Raw genomic sequence first — 16,658 nt, forward strand, 5'->3', positions numbered from 1 at the left:
AGACATTTCATGAACTTTTTAAACTATTATTGTCTCTATGCTAAAATTAATCTCAGGAAAATACTTTAGTCCATTGGTCCAAGTGGTAATTTATTGGAATCAGGTGATAAATAGACATTTGATTTCAATGTGTTCATGTGGCCCATTGGCTCTATGAACCAAACACATGCTTTTTCTGGTTCCCAAATTAAGGTAAGCATAAATACAATCAGCAACTGAGAGAATGTTCAGAGAAACTTTCTGCCTATGGCTAATGATTGAAAAAACAAAGTGGAAGATCCTGATCTTCATCCCTTGTATTATTCACAGTTCTGCAGAGAAACAGATCTAATAGGAAAGATGATATATAGATGATAGATTTATAGATAGATAGATAATAGATAGATAGTAGGTAGATCTTGGAGAATGAGTAGATTATCATAAACTCATTTAGCTAACAATTCCAATTGTTGATGTCATTTCACATTGCATTCATTATCACATTATATTCATGTGATTTCTTCCTGAACATATCAACAAAACTCTCAGAAAATTGTGTGCAAGTATTGATCTCAAATCTATTATTTTTTTCCATCCCCAAAACTCAACAGAAGCTAGGATTTGTTTATATTATTTTAATAGGGGTAATATTATATCTTCATTAACTTGCTTTAGAGACTCTGTACCTCTCAAGACCTCTTCAAATTTTCTTCCCAAGGCTTTGTGCTGGCCTGTTACCTTGATTATGTCAAACTGATAGGACCTCATGAACAGAAAACAGATCTTCCAGATGACTTAGTAAGTCACTATTGCCAGAGCGGGAGAAATGCAGGTACTTGATTCCTCAGTGAATTTCTGGGGAATTTAGAAGTCTGGAAATTTCAGGATACATTCCTTCCAAAGTGAAAAATAGCTTGCTGCAGCTTGCAATCTTTACCTCAAAGAATGAGACACAAACTGTGACACATCCTTTTTTATTTTTGTATTTTACAAGAAAAATATGTTTTGGGTGTGTTGCTTTCATTCATTTACTGATTAGCTTAAAATCCCACCAGTGTAGAGAGAAAAATAGAAGCAAGCAGATATTTTAATTGATTTAGCTGTATGTATGCCTGTAGCTATCTCACTGGGACCTTATGGCCTGGGAAATACAATATCACTCGAAGTACCTGTGGCATAACTTGATGTTAGAGAAATAATTCTTGGTTTGCTTCTGGGCCCTGGTGTTGATTGAATACCTGATTATAGAACTAGGTGGCCAGGAGACCTGAGCTGCCCATGATGAACTGCTTATTATCAGATGGTATAAGCCAAAAAAAGAAAAAATCAGGCATGTTTCTCAGAACTAAATCATGAAATGCAAATGTGAACTGCATATGAAAGCACAACTATTATATTTTAATGAGTAGTTCATGTTCCCACTGTGTTTGTCCCTATCATATTCCCACCCCTCCTTCAACCTACAACTGGAGGTAGAAGAACATGTCATAAATAAGAGCCAAGTGATTTTTATAAAGCCCTTTCATAGTATGTGGGAATTATGGATAAAAGAATTGCAGCATTTCAGCCTTACTCACAAGTTACATGGTATCTATTTCTTTTGTCAAAAGACAAGAATTCTGGATAAGACAAGAATATGGATCTACATCAGTGGGTGGTGAAAAATGGGACTGAGACCTTGACAAAACTGATACATAAGAGTTGCTTTCTGGGATGTTTCAGAAGCATGTGGATGAAACTTTTAAAGTGGATTCAGAGTATGAAAATTTTATGTACCATGTGAATGTTCACCTCCAGTTTCCTGATGCAGTGGGGGCTCAGAGTACTCTGATGATTTTAAGTCAGCCTCTTTCAAAAGATTCCTTACTGCTTAGCCAGTGGATGCCATGACCTTGAGGGTAGGATCAGAAGCTTTGTAACAATAAACACTTCCCTGCTCGGTGACTGACTGGCTCCAGACTCTGCTGAGCATCCAGTTTTCCAGTACCAGTGAAAGAGACCAAACCTAAATTTATTATTCTCTAAGGATCCATCCAGCTACCCAATTATGAATTGAAACATTAGACCTCTTCTATTATGAAGGAAATAATAATTTATCCTAAGTGTACTAAATATTTACTCTGGGTTCGGATTTTCCTTTCATTTATTTTTTAATTTAAATTATAATTTACTGTTTATGCTATTACAGTTGTCCCAATTTTTCCAACTTTGCCCTGCTCCACTCAGACCCCTTAACACCCTCAGGCAATCCCCACACTGTTATCCATGTCTATGGGTCATGCATATATATTCTTTTGCTACTATATTCCCTATGCTGTTCTTTACATCCCACGACTATTCTGTAACAACTCATTTGTACATCTTATTCCCTTCAACCCACAATCCCAACCCCTCCTAACCAACAAGACATTCTCTGTATCTATGATTTTCTCTCTGTTCTGTCCATTTGCTTATTTTGGTTTTTAGAATCAATTACTGATAGATACATATTTACTGCCATTTTATAATTTATATTTTTGATATTCTTCTTAAAGAAGACCCTTTAACATTTCATGTAATACCCATTCGGTGGTGATGCACTCCTTTAGCTTTTTTTTATCTGAGTTTTCTATCTGTTCTTTGATTCTAAGTGATAGCTTTGCTGGATTGAATAATCTTGGCTGTAGGTCCTTGCTTTTCATCATTTTGAATATGTCTTGCCATACCCTTATAGCTTGCAAAGTTCCTTTTGGGAAACCAGCTGACAATCTAATGGGACGCCCCTTGTAGATAACTAGCTACTTTTCTCTTGTTGCTTTTAAGATCCTTCCTTTGTCTTTAACCATTGGCATTGTAATTATGATGTGTCTTGGTGTGTGCCTCTTTGGGTTCATCTTGTTTGGGACTCTCTGTGCCTCTTGGACTTGTATGTCTATTTCCTTCATCAAGTTAGGGAAGTTTTCTGTCATTATTTTGTCAAATAGGTTTACAAATTCTTGCTCTCTCTCTTCTCTTTCTGGTGCCCCCATGATGCAAATGTTGGTACTCTTGATGTTGTCCCAAAGGCTCCTTACATTGTCTTCATTTTTTTTTATTCTTTCTTATCTTGCTGTTCTTTTTAAGGGGGCGGGGGGTGTTATTTGCTTCTTTATATTCTAAGCCACGGATTTTTTTCTTGGCTTCATCCACTCTACTGTTGATTTCCTGCAAATTGCTCTCCATTTCAGTTAGTGTATCCTTTATTTCTGAATGGTTCTTTTTTTCTGGTTTTCATGTCCTTTTTTATGCTGTTTAAGTTCTCTCTGAGGTCATCTGCTCTTTCCTTAATCTCATTGAACATCCTTATAACCAGTGTTATTGAACACTGCATCTAGTAGATTGCTTGTCTCCATTTTGTTTAGTTCTTTTTCTGGAATTTTACTCTGTTCTTTCATTTGGGTCATATTTCTTTGTCTCCTCAATCTGGCAGCCCACTGTGTTTGTTTCTATGTATCAGGTAAAACTGCTACAACTCCCTGACTTGGTAGAGTGTCCTGTAGGATCCAGTAGCACATCCTTTTCTATCACCTAAGCTGGGTACTCAAGATGTGCCCACCATGTAGGCTGTGTACACCCTCCTCTTGTAGTTGAGCCTAGATTGCTGTTGACAGGTCAATGGAAAAGATTTACCCAGGCCAATCAGCTGTAAGAACTGGCTGCGACTACTGACTACCAACCTTCTACCACTTGGAAGGATCAGCTGTTCAGGGGCCCTCTCCACAGAGCAGGATCTTCTTCAGCAGGGCTCTTGTGCCTTCTGAGTCTGCCCTTTGTATGTGTTGCTTGTGGAAGTGGTTGTGCGGCGGTGTTCTGACATGGTCTATAGCTTTCTACTGGGTGTGCAGGTTCTGGGCCTTCCTGGGAGGAGCAGACCAAGGTCAGCATAGACTGTGTTCTCTCCAGGATCATCCGGCATTAGCTACAAAACAATTTTCAGTTGGCTGCTACTGTTCTGGGCTTGGAGGTGCCCAAGTGAGGCCATTCTGTGATCCAAGGCCAGCTGCTGCTAGTAGCAGACCTGGGACAATTTAGTAGTAGGTATGGAGCTCACTGAGACCAGATGCTGCTTGTTTGAGATTTAGAAAAATCAGAAGCATGAGCCAAGACAAGCCATTTGTATAGAAGAGCCACTGGAAACAACTTGGGTGGACCTGAAAGTTGATTGAGACAGAGCCTCTGGAATCACCAGGGTTGGCAAATAATGTGAGCCAGTTTGAATGAGACTCAGATATGGTGCCCACCTGCCATCTCTGTTGGGGGGTGGTCCAGAAAAGGAACAATAGCCTCTGCCAGCCCTTCTGTCTGGAAGAAAACTGCCCCTCAGTTCTCATTCTCATGCCAGACACCTCAGTTCCTCCCCATGCCCTGATACTTTTCAATTTGCTGCTTGCATGCTGGAGCTCAGAGGGAGTGAGCCTGAGTAAGTCTGTGCATGAGTCCTTTAAGAGGAACTGCCTGGGAATCCAGAAGTTTCTCTCTTGTGCAACCTCAATGCCCACTTGTTTTTATAGCCAGAATTTATGGAGATTTATCTTCCTGGCACTGGAAACATGGGCTGTGGAGCCTTGTATGCAGCTGCGATCCCTCACTCCTGAAATATCCCTCCCAATTTTTATCTACCGCACATGGGAGTGGGACTAGCCTGTTCTACATCTCCACCCCTCTTACCAGCCTCGATGTGTTTTTTTCTTTAATTCTGTAGTTGTAGAACTTCCATTCACCTCATTTTTCTGTCAGTCCTGAACAATGGTTGTTCTGTAGATTAGTCCTAATTTTGATGTAGTTGCGTGAGGAAGTGAGCCATGTTTACCTACACTGCTATCTTAGCTTTCTTCTGCATTTCTGACGTGCTTTTCCCAGCAACCCTAAGTCTGAAGGTACTGAATGCCTTATTTACAACATTGTTTCTGACCAAAGAACTAATTTCATGCAGACAAAATTAAAGCAATAGCTTAACACTGAAAGAATTTACTGCCTTACCATGTACCCTCATACCCCAAATCACTTGATTTTTACAGAGTTGAAACTGTAAACTCTATTTATTTACATAAAATAGAAGATAACATCTAATAAAATCAAGGTACTGTCCAATGTCAAGTGTATATATTCTCTGAAGCAAACCTGTCATACAGGAAACAAAGGATAACAGGGTGTGTTACACCTCTCACTCTCTTACCTAGTGAATTCCTCACAAGTTAATGCTTCCCACTTATGTAGCTGGGTCCTGCCATCTTGTCATAGGACTCTGCCAAGAGGTTTTAGAACATAAGGATGTTATTTCATCAAGGAATCAAAAATAGTCTCAATGAATTAGAAGCTGACACTTCCTTTTGTCCATGTCAAGCTCTTCCTGCTATAGGACTAAGACAAAAAATAGAGGGTGATGAATCCTGATTGTCAAGAAGAAAATGGAATACTGGGGGTAAGAAAGCTGTAGTATATTTAGAACTCAAGATCTTCCCTAAGGTGCCTCTTTATCTGATAGTATAACTTAACTGGAAGACTGAAGAAACTTCAGAAAGACTATAGAAATATCATATAAGTAACCAAAAAATCTCTTCCTCAGAAATATTTAGTTTGATTTACCTCATCATGTAAATCTCAGTTACCTGTAATACTACCTGACAACAAATGAAATATTTAATGATTGATAGGGAAAGAAAATATAAATGCTAATGATGACCTTGTGACTGCTGAAGAAACATGTCTTCATCTGAGTGTCCTAGAAAATATAACTTAAGGAAAAGTTTATGTGCTAGTGCTATGGGAGTGGATGTTTAATTCCAGGGAAACAATAGCGAAGGAAGAACAGAAATAAGATAGAGAAGATGGGCAAACAAATACAGAGTGGTATATTTTTTGACTTTCAGTTTCTCAAGAGACTACAGCTGGTTTCTTGGTGAAAAGGAAGTTTTGGAGAAGTCATGTGGACCTCTAGTCCATTGTGGCCAGGTAGGCTAAGAAATGAAACTGTGGAGTGTTCACCATCTCCTGGTGCCCTGTGGTCAAAGTCCAACCCGCTGGAAGTAACAGTCTCTCCCTTCCAAGCTGTGTTAGTTAGTCTCTCTAGGTAGCGACTAGGAAAGTCAGAATCTTGATGGTTTCATTTGAATGCACCTGGACACTAAAGCTGCTTTCAACTCCATCCCCACAGACTCAATGGAGCCTGGCCAAAAGTCCAGCTCTTGGCTCTACAGAAGGCTACACTATGTGTAACATTAGAAAATAAGGTAAATTCATAATAGACAGGACTTTGTGACCTATTAATACAACAAGTATCTCTGGAGCTATTGTATCTTGAAGCAAGGCAAGCTCCCAAGACCTGAAGTGGATCTGGACTGGCACACAGATTTGATTCATACTATGGCCTATGATGTCTACTTATAGCTTTATTCTTTCAGTGTCGTGAACAGATCAATATGATTTTAACATATATATTTCTCCTTTTCCTTTTCTTCCTCTTATTAGATATATAATGTATTGGTGGTAGTTAGCTTTAACAATGTAGTTCATAGTTTAGAGAACATCAAAAAGCTAAAACTCAAGAAAAAATAAAAACACTCGCAGTCTGGACTTGAAGCTGGCTGCATTAACTATTGAAATTTTTTTAAGTATATGTATAGATTGTGGGCCCTGAGAAAGAAGATGTCTACAAAGAATGGCTCTCAATGACTTAACGGGTTTCAAATTTTTACAACAGATCCTACGAGCCGTTCCTAAACAGGGGCCTCTCACACAAATTGCACTACAGGGAGAAGCTTTCACTGAGAGGCCTGCCTCCCACACTGAACTGTGTCTTTGCCACCTGAGCCAACCCTTATAAACGATTTTCTGAAATTGTATTTCAGTCAATACAACTGAAGCTTTTCTCATCCAATCAGAGCTGCACAGCTACATCCCCATCAATATCATCATGGAGAATCAGAGCCATTCTAATTGGTCAGAACCATTCTGACCAATTAGGACAGTTCCTTTTGGACTAATCAAACTTTGAGGAATTGGAGTCCTCAGTTGCATGGAGACAGAGCAATCAAGGACCAGGAGCAGGGACTTCTGTCCATATAAGTCAGCTCCCCTCTGGCTTAAAGAGCATATTTTCCTTTTCCACCCAAAACTGAAAACAGCATTTCCCCAGCTGGAACTAACTGAAACACCAAAGATAAAACACCAAAGATGTCTTGCCAGAGGCAAACAAGGCAGAGCAGGGCAAAGCAGAGCACAGCGGAGCACAGCAGACGGAACTTGCATGAAGCAGAGCGGGGGCAGAGCTGTCTAGCAAGAGAGGAGCCACCTCACCTCAGGGCCACCTAACAGCCATGCAGTTTCATAGCCATGCGACTTCATAATTAAGCTGTGACACTATTGAGCTGTTCCACAGCCATGCTGTTCTTAGAGCTGTGCTGTATCACAATTGAGCTGTTCTTACTGAATAAAGTTTCCTTCTTCACCACACTCCAAACTGAAGATTCCTGTTAGTGATCAATTGACACCAACAACCATCAGTTGACAAGACCAAAAAAAAAAAAAACCAAAAAGAAAGAAAATTTACTTGTATACATGATATTTGCATTACTTAGGCCCATATGTTGTGTTGTTATTAGAAGTTTAAACTTGAAAGAGGAAGTCTCTTATTATAAATAAGGATTGAACTGAAACAGCTAAACAGCAGACTCTAGTAAACATTTATATTTCCTAACAACTTTTGATTATTCGTCTCTCATTAGGAATATTTTTATGTTCTTGCCTCCCTAAAATAGAACCCCAGAACCTGCTTTCCTAAGATCCCCTAAAAGTAAGGTGCAGGCATGAGACCTATGCTTCACTCATGCAACACATTTGTGAGCTTTTCTTGGCAAAAATAATGAAAGGAAAAGGAGCTGCCATATGGAGTCCAGTCTAGCAAGTAAGCATGGATGTAAATTCAGCAAAAAGGAAAAAGGATTCATGGACAAGGACAACAGTGAGGTGATTGTGCAGGGAGGATGGGGGTATAAAGAGGACTAAATGGAAATGGAAGAAAATCATAAAATATTTTTTTAAAAAAGAACTAAATGGCGAAGAAACATACAGGTTCCAGCAACAACGGTGGAAGACCAGTGGTCTTGCCCAATGTCAGCATTTTAAACAGTAATGCCTGTGCTCTGCAGTCACAAAAGAGCCGCCAATAAAAGTCTGATATAAAATGTGATGCTGCTTTATACTGACACCCTGGCCCCCAACTATCCCAGCAAGTTTGTGAGCTCCCAATACTTTTTTTTAAAAAGTGGGTTTGCCAGTCACACCAATAATCCTCAGTATAGCTTTTGTTATAGTTTTTATATTACTATACATTTATTTTCAGGTGATTTGATATTTGCATTAGTTTTGTAACTAGACATAGAAATGTTACACGTTTTAAGTTGATTCTCACTTTGTCAAAAATTCAGACACATACACACACATGCACACACATACATATAGTCACAAAAAATTTATTCAAGAATGTTATGAAGTATAGCAAAACTAAAATATGCTGGAGAATAGGATTTAAAAGCTCTCAATGGAGAAGTTCAAATTAGAAAAATCTCATAAGCCCACAGGCTCTCCTACATACCATCGGAGGCTTCAAGAACCAGAATATGAAGACACAGCTGGAATTCAGTGCTATGTGAAGCAGAAGCAGAAATTGCTAACCTAAAACATTTTGTGGTAAACCGCACTACAATCTGAAGGCAGATAGCCAAACTTTTGTTTATATTGAAATTTCAATTGTAAATTTTCGAATACACACACCCTAAAAACAGAGAAATTTTAAATTATACTTAATTAACTATTGTAATAAAAATTTGTTTAATAAACAAGTTTTCCAAGGTAAGACATATAGACAATTAAAATTATACCTTGAGAGAGCCTACTTTGTACTCCTTCGAACTATACTGAATTTCTCTCATTGAATTATATTTTGCTTGAATAAAATACTAATTCAGAGTATTTTCAACTCTCAGGGAGATTGGGTATAGAGAATTTTCTATTATATGTTGGAAAAGCAAAATTGGTTATGTAAATCAGAATTTCATATGCCAAGACAACATTACCTTCTTTTATTCATAAATAAATGTCATTTCAAAATAATTTTGAATTCCCATCAGAAAGTCAGTGGGTCACCAAACAGAGAATTTTAGCTAAGTGACAGAAAAGTGTTATTCATTAAATGTGCACTCTATCCCCTAATGATCTTGTAACAGGCCAGATCCTTTTCTGAGAAGATAAAGCCATGATATTAGAAAAAGAACAAGAGTCAGAAGAATAAAAACAAACATGATATCTCTGCTTTAAAAAATTATATAAATTTTCAGATTATAGGAGTGATAATTTAAAAAATAGAGATAATTTTTAACAAAAAAATTAATTACAACATTCATAGTGCATTGTAATATTCTGTTAGGTACATTTCTGATTACATATAAATATTAATAAATTGATACATATGGATACCTGTATACATTTTGAGATTATACATATGCATCTATATAAAAATTTTACATTATAATGTGAATTCTTCCTGTTTTAGAATGTGTACCTTTCTTTCCATTATATAGATACACTATAATTTACTGAACTGCTATTATTAGACATCTATCTGACTGCTCGTCTGTATTATGACAATTTACACTAGGGTGAAGATCCTGTTACATTATTTTATGTCTATTTTTTATTATTAGAATAAGATTCAAAAAGCTTGAAAAGCATATGGACAAGGTTTTATGTTTTGAAATAATACATTCTTTTTACAAGAAACACTATCAGTTTATATTCCAATAGCAGAGTTTTATAGTTCCATTTTCAGCCAAACATGACAAAATTTTTTTCTCTAATTTAATTGCTTACAAATTATGTTTTAATTTGTATATTGGGAAATTAACTATTTTAATGTCAAATTTTAGCAATTTTTATTTTTCCCTTGTGAATTGCATTTCATAATTTCTTCTTTAAATTAAATTTATTCCAGTGACATTGGTTCATAAGATTATATGGGTTTCAAGGACACAGTTCTATAATACATGATTTATATATTGCATTGCATGCCCGCGACCCAAGTCAAATCATCTTCCATCACCATATATTTGGCCCTCTTTACTCTTTACTCTCTCCAACCCCCATACGTCTGGTATGCACTATACTGTTGTCTATGTCTATGAGTTTTAGTTTTATAGTCCACATATGAGTGAAATTATATGGTTCTTAGCTTTTTCTGACCAACTTATTTTACTTAGCATGATATTGTCAAGGTCTATCCATGTTGTCACAAATGACATCATTTCATCTGTTTTTATGGCTGAGTAGAACTCCATAGTATATATGTACCACACCTTTATCCAATCATTTATTGAAGGACACTTTGGTTGTTTCCATGTCTTGGCCAGTGTGAATAATGCTGCAATGAGCACAAGCATGCATAGATCTTTGCAAATAAATATTTTCAAATTACTTTAGTAGATTCTCAGAAAAGAAATTGCTAGGTCATATGGTAACTCTATTCTTAATTTTTTGAGGAAGCTCCATACTATTTTCCACAGTGGCTACATCAGTTTACCTTCTCACAAGCAGCAAATGAAGGTTCCTTTTTCTTTATAATCTCTCCAATACTTGGTATCACTTGTCTTGTTGATAATACCCATTCTAATAGTTATCTCATTGTGGTTTTGATTTACATCTCCCTAATAGCTAGTGAAGTTGAACATTGTTTTATATATCTGTTGACCATGTGTATGGCTTCTTGGAAGAAGTGCCCGTTCAGGTCCTCTGCCTATTTTTTAATTGGATTTTTAGTGTTGATTGTATCTATTTCATAATTTTTATCTTATTTTTATCATTTTATTATTAATCTGTAGGAACTGCTCTTTACATGTTACAGATATTAATATTTATCATATATAATGTACAAATTTTCTAGACTTTTAGATTTTTAAAAAAAATTTATCACTTCCTCAAGAGAGAATTTTAAAGTTTAACTAGTTTTATTTATCAGTATTTTGGTGGTTAGATGAGAAATTAGATTAAAAATTAACCATACTTATATTTACTTTCTTATAGTTTCACTTTTTACATTTGAATATTTTGCTTATTTAAACTAGATTTTAGTGTAAAGTTTTATATAGCTTTTAAAAATAATTAAATAATTGCTCCAGATCCACTTATTGATGAATCCTTACTCTTAAACATTAGATTTATAATACAAATATAGAATATTTTCAAGCTTTCTAGGCTATTCCACTAGTTTATTTGTTTAATTATTTTAATAATTTTAGTTATTTAAATTATTTTAAATTTTATTATTTTAATTATTATTTCTCTATAAAATTATTTTCCACATATTTTAATTATTGTTTCTCTATAAAAACACATTAATTTCTAAAAGAAAGTTGTATCTCATTATTTTTTTCTAAGAGTTATCTTGGCTATTCTTACCTATTTATTTTCCAAAATGATTGCTAAAAATTTCCTGTCCAGGTTTTCCAAAATTTTATGGATTCATCCATTATATTGGATTCCATTAAAATTCCATAGAAATATTTCTACAAATAGGCAAAATATCTTTAATATGTTTTAGAGTATTTGTATAACTTCTACCTCATATAGTCATGCATTTTTTTCTAAATACCATATATAATATTGTATATGTAGTCTTTATGTGTGTATGTACATTTATATGCATACATATATAGTTAGATTATACATAAGAATACATATGGAAGTGTGTGTTTGTATAAAAGGAATATATGTATCTATAGCCCACTCTTGTTTTAAACATTTTTTGTCATGTATGCATGTAAAATTTTATCAAGCAACTTTATTTCTTTTGGGGATGATAAGGAACTTTTTCTCCATTGACATGTTTAAATTTTTTTTTGCTTTTTTTGCATTATAATTATTTCTAAAATGTGCAACTGGATTTAATTTGCACATTTTTTAAGATTTGTCAATTTTTGTAAGAAAGTGACCTATGGTTTTATTTTTGTTTCAAGCTCTGGCATCTATTTGAGGTTAACTTTGTAAAGTAGTTTGTACAGCTTCCTATCATTTTTATGCTATAGATAAGTTTATATTTTGTTTCAGGATTTTTAAGGAACTGGAAATTTATTTCTGATGTGACAACCTCTTTTCCCTTTATTATTATTTTCTATAGCTGCTGAATTAAGTTTAGGTACATTGTCTTAATTTTTATTTAAAAGAAAAGCTATTTTTGCCTTGTAAAAATATTTAGAGACACATTTGAATGTGTGTGGTGGTTTTATATTTATTCTGTTTTTGATGTATTCTGATTCCATTATCTTTTTTTCTGTTTTGTTTCTCAAGGATTTAATTATTTGAATACAGAATACAAGGCAAAATAAAAGTTCAACTGCTTTGCCAGCAGTGTCACTCAAAGGTATGTTTTTACTGCCTTTCTCAATATCCTATTAAAATATTTCAGATTACATTTTATGCCATATTTGATTGATCCTTTGCTATGGCTGATTTTGGTTTTGTGGTATTGACTTTTGTTCTATTTTTTTAGGCAATTTGACAATTTATTTTAAAAAGATAACTCTGCTTCTTAAGTACATTTCATAACAATGCTATTTTTAACTTTAGAATTGTTTTAAATCACTCACAAAAGAAACAGCACTCTGGAATAGCATTACCCTACTTTTAAGGGAATCATGGTATACAGCTTTTCATTTGGGAGTTTTTGTATTTCCATGGAAATAGATGCAAGGGACAAGCCCACAGATAATCAAGCTTTATGGATAGTTATCTAAATAAGAAGGAAGGCAAGAACAAAACAAAAATGACCTATTTCCAATGGAAGCCAAAATGTGAGAATAGAAAAATTCTAAGTCAATAAAACAATATGATTACTTACTTACATGATTTATCTGTCAAAGGTGAATATATCCTTCTTGAATGACAAGCTAGCCCACACACTGTACATGTAAATTCTTTTCCTGCAAGCATTAGAGCAGGGCATGCTAATGGTTAGCAACAAGAGGCTCACTGAGTTGTCCCACTTATTTGTGTCAATTTTTGCCAATCTCTACCATTATGTGTTTTTTCTTCACAACAGAATGGTATCATTGTTGTATAAATTATGTATTCTGCTTCCCATGAAATTTTTTATTAATATATAATGAAATTATTTTACATTATAAAATCATTTTATTGAATTTTAATTTTGAAAAAGATTAGCAAATCTCATATCATTAACTCTAGCTAGCTTATTCTGTACATTTACACTGAAATTTTTCTTCCTTCATATACACTATTCCTATTTCTGTATTTAGCTTAAGATTTGTTTCTCATTTGCTCTTAAATAAAAGCTATGATAAGAAGTCAGTCCCTGTTTGAATTTCAGATGCTTAGTTCTCAGATGTTTGAATAACGCCATAATCCAAATAACAGACAATACCCTATCCTCATTACCTATTTATGATTATTTTATATTTTAGATTATGGTTGTGTGAATTGTGTTAAACCAGGGATGGAGCTAGGGCAGAATAAATTAGTAAATATTCTTATTCTCTTTTAGTGGGCTTTTAATTAAACATACAAATTTACTGAGATTCTGCTTCTGTTTTCCAATATTTTAAATGTCAAATGTAATAAATCTTGAAAACTTTTGATTTGGTTGTCTTTTTCCATTTAAGAAATGGAAGAAGTTGGAAAAGAGAGAAAATAAGATAAACAGGCATTAAATTTATTCATCCTCCAAATTAACACCACCAAACCTTCTCTTCTGTGAGTTTAACTACACAGTAAGTAGCATACTAGTTATCAACCCAGAATACTTTGAGAGTAAAAAGGAAAACCAGGACTATTCCAGGCCAAACAGGAAATATGGTTACCTTCATAATATGTTCTTCCTTTCAATACTTGAATGTAGTACTGTTTTTATAAAGTATTTTTTAAATAATGGAAAACAGTTCCTGGAAAATATTACAAGATCTCATTCTTTTCTTTCCTATTTTATTTAGCATGAGTATGCGAGAAAGAGTCTTAACAACATTTTGTTGTTGTTTCTCATGGACAACTTCTTACAATGTTTTCAAATGCATAAAATACATATAATTATAAATAAAACAGTTATTTTGAGATACAGGCATTAAGATATTAGAAAATGAATTTGTGGTACAATAATATATGTACTGCTTTGTTAATGCATGATATTGCAAGAACTAGCAGCAGTTTAACTACTATAACTGAAATTGTTATGAGTTTAACAGTATTGTGAGTTTTATGTTGTATATAAAAATATTTATAAATTTCAATTGCTAACAAAATCATAGGTATTATTAACATTGAAATATATTGTCTCAATTAGAAAGAAAGTGACCTAAATTTCAATTAGAGATTAGAGAAATAAAGATGAATTTATTCCCTTCCAAATCCAAGGACCTCCTAAATGACTGAACACAAGATAGGGACACTTATCTTTGAAGAACTAGAAGAAAGCCAAAATAGTAAAAAAAAAAAAAACTATTTTCCCAACCAGGACCTATCAATTATAGTGGCCATATAAATGAACCTTTCTGTGACTTCTATCTTTGTGTTAGAGAATCAAAAAATAAACAGAAAAATCAGCAAAAGATTATGCATACATTAATTTTCTACAATAGTTTACTAAGATGTTGGAATTTTCAGCTGTGTTTGAGAGCTACACAATTCTGGAAATTATCAAATTTGCCCAAATAACTGAATTGTCATCTCTTCTTAGAGATAGTATCTCTCATTTACTACACTGCAATGAAGTGGAGTAAATTACTACTGCTTTTCTTTGTTCTTCTTTTTCTGTAATGAGCTACAGATATAATACAAGAAGTTAATAAAAGAATTCAGATCTATGTCAATTAGCATGTTTTTAAAATATATTTATTTATTTATTATTTTATTTTAAAAAATTTTTTACTATATAGTTCATAAATGGTAACTGTCTCTTTTTTTAATTCATTTATTTATTTTTCCAAATACATTTGTCTCTGCCTTCCCCCCACCACTTTCCCTTGCCCCCTCCCCATTCTCTGTCCCTCAATCCTTCCCCACTTTGGCTTTGTCCATGAGTCCTTGCTATTTGTTCCTTGACTTTCCCCTTCTCTTCCTTTTCCCCCACCCACCCCTCCTTCCTTCCCTCTTGTCTCTGTTGGTTTCTTTTCCTTTCAGTGTTGCTGGTCTTATTTTCCTTGCATCTTTGTTTTACTGGTTAGGTTCCACTTATAGGTGAGATCATATGGTATTTGTCTTTTGCCCCCTGGCCCATTTCACTCAGCACAATGCTCTCTAGTTCCATCCATGCTGTCGCAAAGTGTAGTACTTTTTTTCTTTTTGCTGTATAGTATTCCATTATATGAATGTACCATAATTTTTTGATCCAATCATCTACTGATGGGCATTTAGGTTGCTTCCAACACTTGCTATTATCAATTGTGCTGCTATGAACATTGGGATGCATAGGTTCTTTTGAATTGGTGTTTTGGGATTCCTAGGGTATAGTCCCAGCAGGGGAACCACTGGATCAAAAAGCAGTTCCATTTTCAGCTTTTTGAGGAAATTCCACACTGCTTTCCACAATGGCTGCACCAGTCTGCATTCCCACCAACAGTGTACTAGTAGTGTTCCATTTTCTCCACGGCCTCACCAGCCCCTGTTGTTTGTGGATCTGTTTATGATGGCCATTCTGACTGGTGTGAGGTGGTATCTCATGGTGGTTTTGATCTGCATTTCTCTCATGGCTAGTGATGCCGAGCATCCTTTCAAATGTCTCTAGGCCCTCTGTATCTCTTCCTTGGAAAAGCATCCGCCCAGGTCCTTTGCCCATCTTTTGATTAGATCATTTGTTTTCTTCGAGTGGGGTCGAGTGAGTTCTTTATATATTTTGGAGATCAAACCTCTATCTGATATATCATTAGCAAATATATTTTCCCATAGGGTTGGCTCCCTTATCATTTTGCTGATGTTTTCTTTCGCCGTGCAGAAGCTTCTTATTTTGATGAGGCCCCACTTGTTTATTCTTTCCTTTATGTCCCTTGCTTTAGGAGACATAACAGTGAAAAAAACTGCTGCGTGGGATATCTGAGAGTTTCCTGCCAATGTTCTCCTCTAGGACTTTGATGGTGTTGCGACTTATATTTAAGTCTTTTTTCCATCTCGAGTTTATTTTTGTGCATGGTGTCAGCTGATGATCCAATTTCAATTTTTTGCATGTAGCCGTCCAGCTCTCCCATCACCATTTGTTGAAGAGGTGGTTATTGCTCCATTTTATGCTTCTACCTCCTTTGTCAAATATTAGTTGCCCATATAGACCTGGGCTTATTTCTGGGCTTTCTATTCTGTTCTACTGGTCTATGGGTCTGCTCTTATGCCAGTACCAGATTGTTTTGAGTATAGTGGCTTTGTACTATAGTTTGATGTCCCGTATTGTGATCCCTCTTACTTTGTTTTTCTTTCTCAAAATTGCTGCGGCTATTCGGGGTCATTCTTGGTTCCATATAAATTTTTGAAATGTCTGTTCTATTTCTGTGAAATACGTTGGAAGATTATACTTTCCTAGAAATTTGTCCATTTCACCAAGGTTTTCAAATTTCTTGGCATATAATTGCTCATAGTAGTTTCTGACAATCCTTTGTATTTCTGTGGTATCAGTTGTT

The sequence above is a fragment of the Pteronotus mesoamericanus genome, unplaced genomic scaffold (genome assembly GCF_021234165.1).
Source record: "Pteronotus mesoamericanus isolate MK-2021 breed Mesoamerican mustached bat unplaced genomic scaffold, CSHL_Meso_final contig_20, whole genome shotgun sequence".
In the NCBI taxonomy this organism is placed as follows: Eukaryota; Metazoa; Chordata; class Mammalia; order Chiroptera; family Mormoopidae; genus Pteronotus; species Pteronotus mesoamericanus.